Source organism: Pinus tabuliformis, chromosome Q (genome assembly GCF_031772625.1).
Source record: "Pinus tabuliformis cultivar Carrire ecotype Pingquan chromosome Q, CPIR1, whole genome shotgun sequence".
NCBI classification, from domain to species: domain Eukaryota; kingdom Viridiplantae; phylum Streptophyta; class Pinopsida; order Pinales; family Pinaceae; genus Pinus; species Pinus tabuliformis.
In genome coordinates, this window is record NC_142296.1 from 42,888,897 (window position 1) to 42,903,440 (window position 14,544).

A 14,544-nucleotide genomic window follows, 5' to 3' on the forward strand; every position below is an offset into this window, starting at 1 on the left:
TATTGTTTATATGAAATTATAGAACTCTTTATCAATTTATTTGTAATGGCATCATCCAAGAAGTATGTAAAATGTGGCAAATTGCAAAATATGAGGGGAAATTTACATGGAACCCATGAAAACAAAATTTCAAGCACAATGCTTTAAAGGAAAAACACAAGAACTTGAATAGAGCCAATTAGAAAATGAAAAAATACTTTCATATGGCACAAAATCTCTTTGAAAAATTTGTTAATATCTTATTAATTTGATGCTCACAGTGGAGATCGTTCCATAGATGTGAAGCAAAACCATGAGCTTTCACATAGACAGATTCTTCACAGTAGAAATTGAACCATAAAGACAAAGAAGGGGTGAAAATGAGGAAAAATGGACTAAAAAGTCAGCACCCTTTCAACTTTAAAAGAAAACCAGACAACCAATCAATCTGTTACATTTCAAAAAACATAAGCTCCGGGAGTCACATACCTTATTATGGTGTCTTTGCACGGCACAGATTCAATTGTACCAAGTTTCCCAAAGTTCTTGTTCTTTGAAAATCCTTTCTGCGAACAAGTTGAAATGTTATCTAAAGTATTCACCGCGCAAATGATTCTAGCAGTCATGAATATTTAGAAACTTGCAATTTGATTTTTTTGGCAATGACATGAAATTTTTTTATCAAGTGTTAAAGCTCTAGGTAATTTCATTCAATGCATAGGATTGCATAAAATTTAGTGAATGTTGCAGTACAATCCAAATTTCAAAACAAATGATATTTGGTCATTATTATTATTTTAATTATATTATCATGAATTTATTCATTCCTTGAGTTCTCGTGCCTAATTAAGAGTCAGGAATCACCAGTGAAACAACTTGTTTAATGGAGAAAAGTTTCGACCCCCAACTTGCTTTGCAAAATTGTGGGTGGGCCATTATTGTTTGTTATCCCTGTCAGAGTGGGAATATCCTCAAATATTTTTCCCTTGATCTTGTCAATTAATGTGTATGCTACGATTGACTTGGCTCAAACATTTATGTTTTCACTACATGCAAACTCTAAACAAAATAAATGCAAATATAAAAGCACAAGTAGTAAAGAGATGTTTCTATATTAAATTACCCTCGTATTTTTGTGTGAACAGTTAATAATGCCTTGGTGAATAATGTGGAGTGTGTAATTTATACAAAGTGAGCTTAATCAGTAGAAAGCCAAATGATAGTCACCAACCTTACAATGGAATTTATATTTGTATTTTAATTTGTATTGTTATCCAAATATTTTTCAATTAATATTTGTAAAATCATTATTTACAACAAACGCTAAATATAACAGATTAACATATCTTTTTTATTTCACTTAATATGCTACATCGGACACAGACTGTTGATCGGCTCTGTGAGCTCATGCAGACCATAATCTCGTGTTACAGAATGTGATGGTGCATTAGAAATGCTGACAAAATTCTTATCTCTTAGATTTTAAGTTGTAACTTTACATGAGGGATTTTGTATCTAGCCTATGGTGGAATGTATTGTCTTCAGTAGGGCACAACCTAATCAAATGAATTGATTTGCATTTCATTGTTGTACGTCACATTGACTTGACGGGTTAGTGTATTGCTTTTGTATTTATCCTACATTGTACCTCACCATTGACTTGACGAGTTAGCTTATTGCCTGAGTTGGACGCCCTTCAGGAGTCACCAAGTTCTTAGTTGGTTGTGGCTAAAATATTGTTTGTGCAGACATGCCTGGAACTCCTTGTCCCCAAGAAGGAAATGTTTACAGGTTGACAACTTTCCCAATGCACACTTGTCCATAGGACACATGTTGGTATTTGAACCTTGAAAATATTTTCCCCATCCCCTTGACGAATGTTAATCTTCATGTGGCCTTATCTATTCTCTAAGAACCTCGTCGGCTAAAAAAAAATGGTCTTGTCTTAAGCTTTGGAGAGATAGCACTAGTATGTGTTGTGGTGAGCTGGTGGATTTCAAGTCAATTGTAGAACCACTAATACCAAGCCATACCTAAATCCATGTTGATGGGTAAAGTGCACAAGCAGAAATCAAACCCTGATAAAATCCACCATATCCAAGATCGTGGTGAAAAAAATAAGTGAGAATCAAACCTTATAGTTCTAATCAGATAACTCTTATCCATCCACCTGTATGATTTCCTAGTCATGGTAACTTTGAATTGGAAGCCTATATATCACCCTATCACTATGCGACAAAAGAAGCAATGAGGTGGCGGCAGGGAAATTTCCTTAAGCAACCAAATGAGCAAAGCCTCAGGGGTTGAAAGGTAATTGAGGTCAGGACTACCCTGGGGTCAAGCACATTCATGTACCAAGGAAGGGCATCGACACTGACTAGTTTGGAAGTCAGGGATCGGGCCCAGAAATAACAAAACTGAACACATTGATGAATAAGGTTGACCCCGACTAGCCCCTGCCACATTGAAGATGAATGGTGTTGTTACAATGTTATACTGCCACCTAGGAAACTAAGTTGCGGGCCACTAATCTGTTGTCATGTGGAAGATAGATGATTGTGTTACAATGCTATACTGCCACGCAAGCCACTATAAAATTGTCATTTTGGAAATTTTATTATTTATGGGAAGATTACAAATGAGAATACAAAATAATTAATTTATTTTTAAAAATGAAGAGAAATATAAGAAATAATTGATAATGATATAAGTTATTTTAAATTTAGTCAGGGTCAGGATTGCGCTCAAGTCAAGCAACTTAATGTACCAATGAAGGGGACTAACCGTAAATAGGTCATAGGTTGGGGGTCAGGCCTAGAAATGACAAAACTCGACATGTTGATGCCATAGGGTCGACCCTGACTAGCCTATTAGCTAACTACTTCCACCTACGCAATTGAGCCACTCCCATGTGGAAAATGAATAGCTTTGGGTCGGGCCCACAAAAAACAAAGTTGGGTGCACTAAAGGATAGGTTCAATCATGACTGGCTTGTCAGCTCACTACTACCACCTGCGCAACTAAGTCATTGCCATGTGGAAAATGAAATAATTTGTTACAATATTACACTGCCACTTGGTTCACTAAGTCAGTGCCACGTGGAAGATAAATGGTTGTGTTACAATGATATACCGCCAACTATTGCCACCTATGCCACTGAGTTGATGCCACGTGGAAAATGAATGGCATTGTTACAATGATATATTGTAACCTGGGCCACTGAGTCACTACCACGTGGTATATATATATATAATTTAGTTGGGAAGACTATACTCGAGTCAAGTAGGTTGATGTACCAATGAAGGGGATGGACCTCAACTAGGTCAGAGGTCGGGAGTCAAGCCCAGAAATAACAAAACTAGGTGCATTGATGGATAGGGCCGACCTCGACTGGCATGTCAGCTCACTACTGCCACCTGCGCCACTGACTTGTTGTCACGTGGAAAATGAACGGTTTGGTTACAATGTTATACTACCACATGGACCATTAAGTCGGTGCCACATGGAAGATAAACAGTTTTATTACAATTTTTTACTACTAACTACTGCCACCTATGTCACTGAGTTGATGCCACGTGGTATATATATATCTTTCAAACTATTATATAATAATATTAATCGACATCAGGAGTATGCCCCCGTCAAGCAGAAAGATGTACCAATGAAGCGAACTAACCCTGACTTGGTTAGAGGTCAAGGATTGGACCTAGAAATAACAAAACCGGGGCGTTGATGGATAGGGCTGACCCCGACTGGCATGTTAGCTCACTACTACAACCTGGGCAACTGAGCCATTGCCACATGGAAGATGAACAACTTTGTTACAGTGTTATCCTGCCACGTGGAAGATGAAAAACTTTGTTACAATGTTATACTGCCACGTGGCCCACTGAGTCCATGCCACATGGAAGATAAACGGTTGTGTTGCAATGCTATACTGCCAACTACTGCCACCTGCATCACTGACCTGATGCCATGTGGAAAATGGGCGAAGTTCATAGTGAGTAGTCAGTGGTCCATAGTAAGGGCATGTGGCAGAGGAAGGTCAACCATAGTTGGGTCCAACTCTTGACTTTTGCGCATTTCGCAGTTTCACGTGACCACTCCAAATGAAGGTTTGTATTTAACGCATGGAGGTAATAAATAAATACACAATTCGGACCTTAGCATTTAGTCGGATTTGAACTATTGAGAGGTGCATCAGAAGTTATAATGGAAGAATAGAGGCGAGATGGGAGATGAAATAGAAACCCGACCTCGACTAGTCGGAGGTCGGACCCTGTTTTCATTTGACAATGTGTGAAGGGAGATAACCCTGACTCCTAACCATGGATTGCACATGGAAAGAGATTAACCCAACCCTTTGCATGCATCGCTTTGTGTGAAGGAAATTCTTTATTGAGTTTTGATCTGACAAGGAGAGGCACTACATAGAAATTTATGTAAAGATTCGTAAAATATTAAAAAAAAATTGTGCTCCTATGTCCCAAACCATGTACGAAAATATGGAAAAGATTGCTCATCATACATTGTAGATAATAAACATAAGAGAAAACTTACAATCCAGTGGCAGAAGTCATCATTGCTAAATAAGACTCCAACAGTCTCAACCTATCACAGCCTAAATAAATAGAATTCTAAAAATAAATTATTTTTGTTCCCTAATGTCAACTTTACACATTATTGATATAATTTTTGGCCAACACAGAATTAATGAATGATCATTGCATTATCAAATGTGTAATATCTTCCTAGCAACAGAGATAATAATAAAGTTTTCTCTATTCGATAATTGGTTATCCACTTTATGTTATATCATCTCTTTATCACTTTAATGTTTAAAATAATACATTCAACCACTTTAATTCCTAGCAATTAACACCTTTATAGCTCATTTCTCATTTCAATTTTTCTTTGAGATATACATTTTTACCCACGAGTTACTTTTGATTTAATAGGCATATATACACACTTTTATTTCAAACAAGGTGTATACATACACACTAATCTCTCGTTGATAACTTGTGTATATCTTTGGATTGCATTAAAAATAAATGTCATTAACTTTGTGTATTTTTCGAATAAAATTTATAGTATGTAATATTATGTCGTATTCTAACAAAGTTTATGGGTTATCCAAGTTACATATCTCCTATTGCCCATAATTTAATAATCATTTATTAACCTGTATACAAAATACCTTTATGTATCTTTTAAGGCAACTCTCTCTACAAAAACGTTAATTACCTAGCCATTTAACCCTTTTGCCCATCCTATTGCCCATAATTTAATAAGCATTTATTAACGTGTATACAAAATACCCTTATGCTATTTCTCGTGTCTTTTAAGGCAACTCTCTCTACAAAAACTTTTATTACCTAACCCTCTAACTCTTTTGCCATTCTATGAGATGATTTTTCATTCTTTTTCTCAGTTTGAGTAAACTAATAAAGAAGGGTGAAAAAATATGTAAATTTTGAAACTAGAATCACAAACTCAAAACGAGAATTTTAGCAAAAAAAAATGCCCTACAAACATGAAAAATCAACTCGAAGATGAAAAGTGTTGACGTTGGAATAACAGTTTTTTTTCTAGGGTAAATTTTCAACATGTTTTAAAAATGGCAATGAAAACCAATTTTTTGTGCCAAAAAAACCTTGAAAACAAAAAGTGTGGATGTGTTGATGTTGAAATAACGTCTTTTTCTTTTTCTTTTTCTTTTTTTTTTTTAGGATAAATTTTCAACATTATAAAAATATGGCGTAAAATATTTTATCATGACTTCGAAAAACATTCAAATTTCAAATTAATAATGAAAACGTAAATTTAAAAATAAAAGCAAAATTGAAAACAAAAACAAAACCAAATTTTTTTAAAAAATAACAAAAAGTAAATAAAAATATATATTTAAAAAAATTAACTTAAAATTAAAAAAAAATAACAAAAAAAATATATATATGTTATAAAAGAAAAACAAAATTAACCTATAAAATTAAGAATTTAAAAATTAAAAAAAAAAAAAAAAAAAAATATATATATATATATATAAACCATAAAAATTGAAAAAATAAATAAAAACTAGAAAAATAAATAAATTAAAATAGAACAAGTAAAAAAAAATAATAATAATAATAAAATAATAAAAATAAACTAACAAAAATTAAAAAACTATTAAAATTAAATCTTCAAAAACATAAAAGAATATAATAAAAAAAACACATAATTAACTAAAAAAATTTAGAACATTAATATTAAAATCTTAGAAAAACCCTCGATCGGGGTGTGAAAGGCAAGAGGGAGTAAACAAAGGAGAGGTATGCCATAGGACATGGTGGGTCAGGGGGGGTCAGCCGCCTAGCTGGCTCCGATGGCAGAGGGAGAAGAGGTCGGCATGAGGCCACGAGAGCAGGTAGAGGGAAGTGGGGCAGCAGGCAGTACAGGGTATAGACAACTAGGTAAGAGGACAGAGCGGAGAGAAGAAGGCCAGGTGTCAAGTGTGGTAGAGGGAGGAAGGCAATGGCAGTCAGCAAGTGGCGATGTAGATGAAGTAAACTCGCGGCAGGAGTAGTCGGCGGTAGCATTAGGGGAATTTTGAGGTCTAAAATGGGCCTCCTAAGAAAAATGTACAACCAAAATAAACTTTATAATAACCAATAGGCTTTAAGATGATGATGTCAACCATGGGGGATGATTCACCATTTTTGGAGTAAAAAAGTACAAAGATTAAAAAATAATAAAACCATTTTTTCAACTCGTATTTTCAATTTATCTCCCTAATTTTTTACTCAAATTTCGAGCGGTAGTACTCGTTGGATGCAAAATTTAATTCTTCATCCAAGGACTACCCATATTTCATACTTTTGATGGACCCTACTATGCGAAAAATGAGAAATACATGAAAAAGCGTTATTGCAATCATGTTTTTCATGCATTTCTCATTTTTCATGTAGCAAGGTCTGTCGAAAATATATAACATGGGTACTCCTTAAATGAGAAATCAAATTTTGCATCCAATGTGTATTTCTGTTTGAAATTTGAGTAAACCCATAAGAATATATGTTGAAAATACGAGTTGAAAAAATAGTTGTCTTTTTTTCCTCTAAAATTTGATGATTTAATCGAATCTTATTTTATTATTTCCACTATTATTTTATAATTTCCTTAGGAGGCCCATTTTAGACCTCAAAAATCCCCTAATGGAGAGGATTAATGAAAGGCAATAATGGGGATGTCAGGAAAACCCCATCCCGAAAAAATCATGCAGGAGAAAGGGTGGCGAATGGAGGATGAAGGCATGTGGTGAGTCCTTCAGGTGGTAGGCAGGGCAGTTGGCCAGCAAAACAAAAAGGGAAGATAGTTAGGCTAAGAGCCATTTGCATGCAGAGAGATAACTTAGGACATGCAGCTAAAGGTGGTGGACGTGGACGGCTAGAGGGCGTCGAGCTGCGACCGGTTTTCGTCTGCAAGAACTGGTATGTCCTCTCAGCTCTTATGTTTTTAGAAGATGAATGTTGGTTAATGGAAATGATACCCCCGGATGCGGCCACTGTCGAGACCTTTTGTTTCTCTTGGGGTTTTGGATTGTTATCCTGCAGAGAATTTGTCAGGATTTTCAAATGGAGAAGGGGGTTCAGGAACCCTAGTCTTGGTCTCAAGGTAGACAGGTCCCGGGGTATTGCAGCCTACTGGAATATCCTTTGGCGTTTCCACAGTGGCGGTGGGAACAAACCTATTGGGTTGTTTTGGTTTAGTATGTGGCTCGAGAAGGAAGGTGCCTTAGTTAAGTGCAGAGGGTTAGAAGCGTCCTTTGATTTATTGACAAGGCAGATACTCCTCCATCATTAGCCGAGCCTGGACCTAGACAAGGGCTATGGAAACAGAGGCAGTAATTAGGGTTGCAATCGGGGTAGGGAAATAGCTCTGAGAAAATTCTTTCTCATCTCCTTTGTCGGGACCCAGGGTAGGGTTGCAATTACATTCATCCCTCCTGAGAAGCATTCCCTAGGCTACTGGAGTGGTGATACACAGGGTAGGGTTGCAATTATAGTCAGGTGGAGAAGCAGAGAAGCCTCGTGGGCGTTGGGTAACTAGGCTCTACAAATTCCAACGGGAAACCACCGGAACGATGGAGAGGTCATTAGCCTCCAATTATCTGAGGAGGGAGGGGGGAATCTGATTGTTAATGGGGGTTACCATAGGTCTCCGAGCATGGAGTGATTAAAAAATCTCGCACTAGAGAAGCCCCACTTGGAAGGGAGGAAGCCTGAGGTTACTCTATTTAAAATGATGTTGACTTACATTATTTTCTTGGTGTCCGTTTTAGGTAATATAACAAAAATAGTGCAAAGAATTTTGGAGTCTCAGAACTCAAACCGTGCTGTGGCCCAGGAACAAGTGCGCCGCTTAGAAAAGGAGGAAGAAATCTGGAAGGAGGACAAGGTGGCCAAGGAAGGTAACCAAGAGGGAAAGAAAGTAAACAGAGGAATGTGAGATGCCAGAAAAAAGATGAAAGGATTGGAACCGAATTCTAGCAGAGGACCGAGTAAAAGAGGCACGGAAACTGGAAGGGAGAGTATGCAGAACCTTATCAATGCATACGTCGGAGGTGAAAGTAGTAATTTTCGAATGGGAAAGAGAACTAAACAATAACATAGCAAATTAAGAGATCGAGGTAGAGGAATGGGAAACAATGGTTAAAGACCCCGGGAATACCAGAGGACACCAAACGTTGTTCCGCCAAACAATTCAGTAGTATTGGGTCATGAAAAACATCCTAGCCTACGCAATGACAACCTATAAGGAAAGAGAAGAACTGGAGGAAGATAAACCAGCTGAGCCAAGCATGAAGGATCTACAAAGGGAGATCCAATATGTCCAATTGCAGCTGTATCACAACAACCTCACAGTGAACAGGATTGAACAGAGCCTTCAGGATATGAAGAGAAGTGAAATCTCGGGTTCAAGCACGAAAGCCCTAGCCCCAGTGGACTCATCAGATGATTGAAGCAGCATTTTCAGTAGAATTTCATCTATATGACAGTTAACATTTACTGTTTTAATAAGAATTATATCATAGATAAAGTAGCCAATGTAGCTTGGATGGTAAGGAAAACTCTTTTTAAATTCTGGACAACATTTGATACAGACATGTGGCCAACAAACCTGGTTTCCTGCAGGCAGGTTGAGGCCACTTGCAATTTTTGTTAAAGACATACTTATTTTCATGAAATATCAATAGAAAAAAGAACTACCAAGCTTACAAAAAAAAAAAAAAATCTTAGAAAAAAAAAATTTGTTAAAAAGAAAAAAAATAAATAAAAAATTGAAGGTCAGAGCTGAAATCTGAATTGGATTTTAGCCCCTCCCACTAAAAAAAAATTATATATATATAGATAAAACATGATTCTGAGACAGAATCGGATTTCAACGCCTCCCACTTATATATATATATATATATATATAAACAAAAAAATTAAATTGATTTTTATTTTTTTAATGTTTGTTATTTTTTTGTTTTTTTTTTAATTTTTAATTTTAATTTTTATAGTTTTTTAACTTTTGTTAGTTTGTTTTTATTGTTTTAATTATTTTGGTTTTTTTTTTGTTTAATTTTCTAGGTTTTTTTTTTTAATCAAGTTTGTTTTTAAATTTTTTTATATATTTCTTAGTTTTTTTTAAATTATTGTATTTTTATATATTTATTTTTATAGTTTAAAAAAATAAAAAATAAAATACATTTTTTATGTTTTTTTTGTCTTTATATATATATATATATATATATATTTGTCTTTTTAAGTAATCAACATTTAAAAAAAGAGAAATAAGATAACTAGAAAATTTATTAACTAATCAACATTTAAAAACAATTGAATATAAAAAAAAATTAAAGCGTCAAAAAATGTAACATTTAGAAAAAATATCCACAGTTAACACATTAGAAAATATAAAGTGTCAAAAAGAAGCCCTCTAAAAAAGAAAGGTTGATGTTGCATAAACACGTTTCAAAATCAACATGAAAATCACTAACATTTAAAAACAAATATTTATATTTGATACATAAGAAAATTTAAGATGTCAAAAATATGCTCCGAAATATATATATGTTTGCATCACCACTTTTCAAATTCGGTTGACTTTTTTGCTACCTCAACGAAACGAGTAATCATATTAGTTCATGTTTCAAAGTTTACATTGTTTGAACCATCAATGACCAAGGAAGAGTAACCCAAACAATGTTCGTGATAAGAAATAAGGATAATTTTTCCATCGTATTAATGTTTATTGTTTAAATCAATAGAGAACTCCCTTCTTTACCTCTCCTAATTTTGTATTGTTAATGCATTTCATTATACTTAATGATATAAAAGAATTGGTAAGAAAGCAATTGTTTAGTTCCAAGTAGTTAAAAGTGATTAAAGCTTCACTTCTTGTATCCCTGATTCAACGTAAATACTTTCCAATCAAGATCTCCTTTAATGGTTAATACTCCAAGTGTGTACCTCATAAATAAGTGATTAAAGCTTCACTTATCTTTTTTTGTCGTTGTGACAATGACCCTCCAAAAAAAATTCCTTAGTCAATTTTGGAGCCTACATCAACTGTCGTTTCAAGCTATTTTATGTCATCTTGTTATTTTTCATGTCTTTCTAAGTGTCTACCATCTTTGCAACATTCTTAAGTGTCATTTTTCCTCCTAGGTCAAAATTTCTAATTGTCATCATCTTATCTTTGGAAGTTCTTGTGTTGTCTTTCTAAAGATAGGAAAAGCACTAGCTTTCTTTGACTTGGCGATTAGCTTTCTTCACTTGACATGTGCATCACACAAAAGCAAGAAAGTGCATTCTTTTCTCCTAGATAAAGTGCACTTGCCAAAGAAAGTAGACACAAAGCACTATTGGAAGGAATTACACCCTCCTAGGCATGAGAGCACTTCAAACACTTAGTGGAGCGCACTTCCTTCACTCAGTTGAGCACGCTCCTTGTTCACAAGGAGAGTGCACTCCTTGTTATCATTGATTGTGCCCTTCTAGACTTCAACTCTACTACACTCCTTGTCAATAGAGGTTGTGCCCTCTTGTTTCTCATGCATCTCCCCTTCTTTTTCTACATGGTGAGCGCACTCCTAGAAAATAGTGACTCTCTCCATTTCAAGTAACTAATGCATTCATCAATCGAAAAGTGGCGACCATGCATGAACTTGCTTTGCATGTGAATTATTTTATAAGTTTCTCATCTCATCATTCATTATCATAATCATTGCTCGCTTTGGGTTGAGCGCATTCTCTCATCAAAAGGAGTTTTTCTTTCATCTTGATCTGAAGTGCGTGGATTCTCAGTGATTTTTGCAAAGTGTCGTTGTTGATTTTTTTCATTTCTAGTGGCACTTTTGTTTTACTTAGTGGCGATTCAATCTTTTTTCACTTTTTAAGTGTCATTTTCATCCATACTTCCTCTTAGAAGTGTTGCCTTGTTGTCGCAAGTGGTGTTTCTAGAGACTCTTCGCATTCCATGACCTTTCACCTTCTAGTCATGATTGTGATAGAATCTGAGTGTGTTCTTGAATGTTTGTTGGCCTTCACTTAGATGTTTTAAAGCCATCTTTGAGAATAGCACACTTCTATAATACAAGGACCCTCTGTCCACCCAAACTACACCCAGCAAGCAAGCAGCTTCTCTCAAGAGCGCATAGCTCATTATCAAGCCACAATGAGCCATCCTTTTTTATTGTTATTGCACCCTGCACCCTCAATGGATTTTCCAGAGTGCACAATGCACTCTCAAGAATCAATGTGCCCCCTCCTTGTCCCTTGTGACCACACCGTGCACCCAAGAAGTCTCTTTCTCTCTTTGAGCGCCCAACGCACTCTCAAGTCTCAGTCAAGCCTTATATGTCCATTCTTGTCCTGACATGTGCCATCTTATTTTTCATGGCACAATGCACACTTTCAGTAGTTAGTTTAGTCACCTTGTCCCACCTATGATAGGCTTGTGCTCCCAGCTTGCCCGATTTTATCCTTAATCACTATCTTTTGAATAGTTTGCATGTGATAGTTAGGGAATTTCTTGAAACTAATTGTTGTTCTCCATGAGTGAATTTCCACTTGCAAGTGCTATACGTACAACATACATCACTCTTTCATCATCTGCCGAGACAATGCCTCCTACTACTTGTCAAGCTACTTCAGAGGAAATTTCATAGGTTAGTACTGAGGAGGCAGTGGAAATTACTAAGCCAATTTTTCCTATTCTTTTAGACACACAGTGCTTCATAGATAAATCCTTGAAAGTCTCATGGAAAGACATCAAAGATGCTTTCATGCAAAAGCAATTCCCAGAAGACTTGGAAGACAAGGAAGTTTACATAAATATCAAGAGGTCTAGGATACATAGAGTTGCATGTAGATTCCCAGTGATGCCTTGTGTAAAAGCCATCGAATGGATCTTGTTACACATGGATAGCAAGAATTTGGTCCTTAACAGTGAAAGCAAGAATGAGATTGCCACTTAGCATTTGCATGACATTTATTCTTATTACAAGATGGTAAGGCCAATGGAATATGTGAACACATAGTTTTACGCAACTTGGGAAAATCTCAATACCAAAGAATTTATCAAATCTTGGTGCCAAGAGCCCACAAGATTCTGCCAATGGCCGAGTGTTGTTTACCAGACCAAATCCTTGAGAAAGGTCTAGCAATATCTCATGGCAATGTGTTGCAGACTACATGGACAGAAGAATGGAGAATTATTTGAGGAGAGTTGGATTTACTTGCTCAACCTGGTTGTCTCAAGAGGTAAAGTTTTCAATTGGGCATATATCATCTCCCATAAACTGCAGTTTCACATATAGCAGGCCAAAACAACATTGCAGTCCAAACAAGCACCATAGTTTTGCATGTCCAATTATTTGCTAGATGGTATTTGCGTCTGTTATGAGTTCGTCAAGATGAAATGGAACTGGACCCCACAGGAGAAGCACTAGAGGAAACTTTAGCCTAAAAGTGGCCTCCTAAGGAAAAATAATAAAATAAGAGTTATAAGTTTTGGAGGGAAAAGAAGAAAACTACTTTTTTTAATTGTGTTTTTGGCTTATCTCCTTATAGGTTTATTCAAATTTCAAGTGTATACACTCGTTGGATGTGGAATTAAATTCCACATCCAACGAGTACCCATTATGCATACTTTTGAGAAGACCCGCATTGATAAAAATTGAAGATACATTAAAAAAATGTGTTGAACACGTTTTTTTAATATATCTTCAATTTTTATCAATGTGGGTCTTCTCAAAACTATGCATAATGGGTACTCGTTGGATGTGGAATTTAATTTTGCATCTAATGAGTGTCTACACTTGAAATTTGAGTAAACCTGTAAGGAGATAAGCCAAAAATACAATTAAGAAAAAACATAGTTTTCTTCTTTTCCCTCCAAAATATTTACATGTCCCTCTTTTTAAATTTAAAGGATTTTGATTGGCTTACATATTATGACATGGAAATTACATGAAAATTCCATGGGCACTTTTAGACTAAAGTTTCCTCTAATTTTACCTGTCTACTTCCACTGCAAATTGTTATCAGAAGTTAGTTTTCAAGGAATTTATGATAAGCTTGCAAAACACTTATTTGCAATGTTGTGCAAGATTATCTATGAGACAGAACCCCCCTATATGAAAAATCAGGTGAAGGAGACTCATTATGAGATTGCAAATTGGTTTGCTTCACTGTAGGGCACACACATCAGATGTTACGGGTGTCAAATAACCCCACACCTTATGCCGAGGTATGTGACCAATAAGGTGGTCTTGCAAGAGGTAGCTTATCAGTGCAACAATGGATTGTCTGCATAACTCCACAGGAGGCAAAAGGTTGTTTGGCCCAATATTTCTTTATGGATTAGAATTTATGAGCTTAAGAGCCTCAAGGAGGTTGATGCTTAAATTATAGAACTTAACTGCCTTCACTTTGGAACAGTGAGCTTCCATGGATAAGATCCTAGAAAGGTGTGCAGACAATATTGTGATTGAATATAATATACTTGGTCGTATGTACCACTAACCATTCAAGAAGATGAAAAGATTAAGAATTGGTACAATGCATTGAGAAAGAATCGGCGAAGAGATGAGGCAAGGTCCTCTCAGGTTTCATAGGTACCAGTAGTCTAGATGTTGGATGTTCGACGAAGCAACTGTCCAAGTGGACACTGTAGCACCCAGAAAGATGTTAAAGCATGATCCGGTGGTAGAGAGTAGTAGAAAGTTAAAAGTTGATCTAATGTGAAAGGGTGCAATTGAGGTAGAGCAACAGAGGAAACAGAAGGAGGAGGATAAGAGAACCTTAGAAGCGGAAAAGCAGTTAGAAGAAGAATGCAAAAGATAGGAGGAGCACCTATAAAAATAAGAAGAAGAAAAGAGGAAGCAAGATGACTTGATAAATCAGAAAGCAAAGGAGGAAAGGAGAAGAGAAACAAAAGAAGAAAAACAGGAGTGATTGCAGGAAGGAGAAATGAAGAATTTACATGAGGAAAAATTTGCATGGATAATGCAAGAAGAACAAATGGCCCATC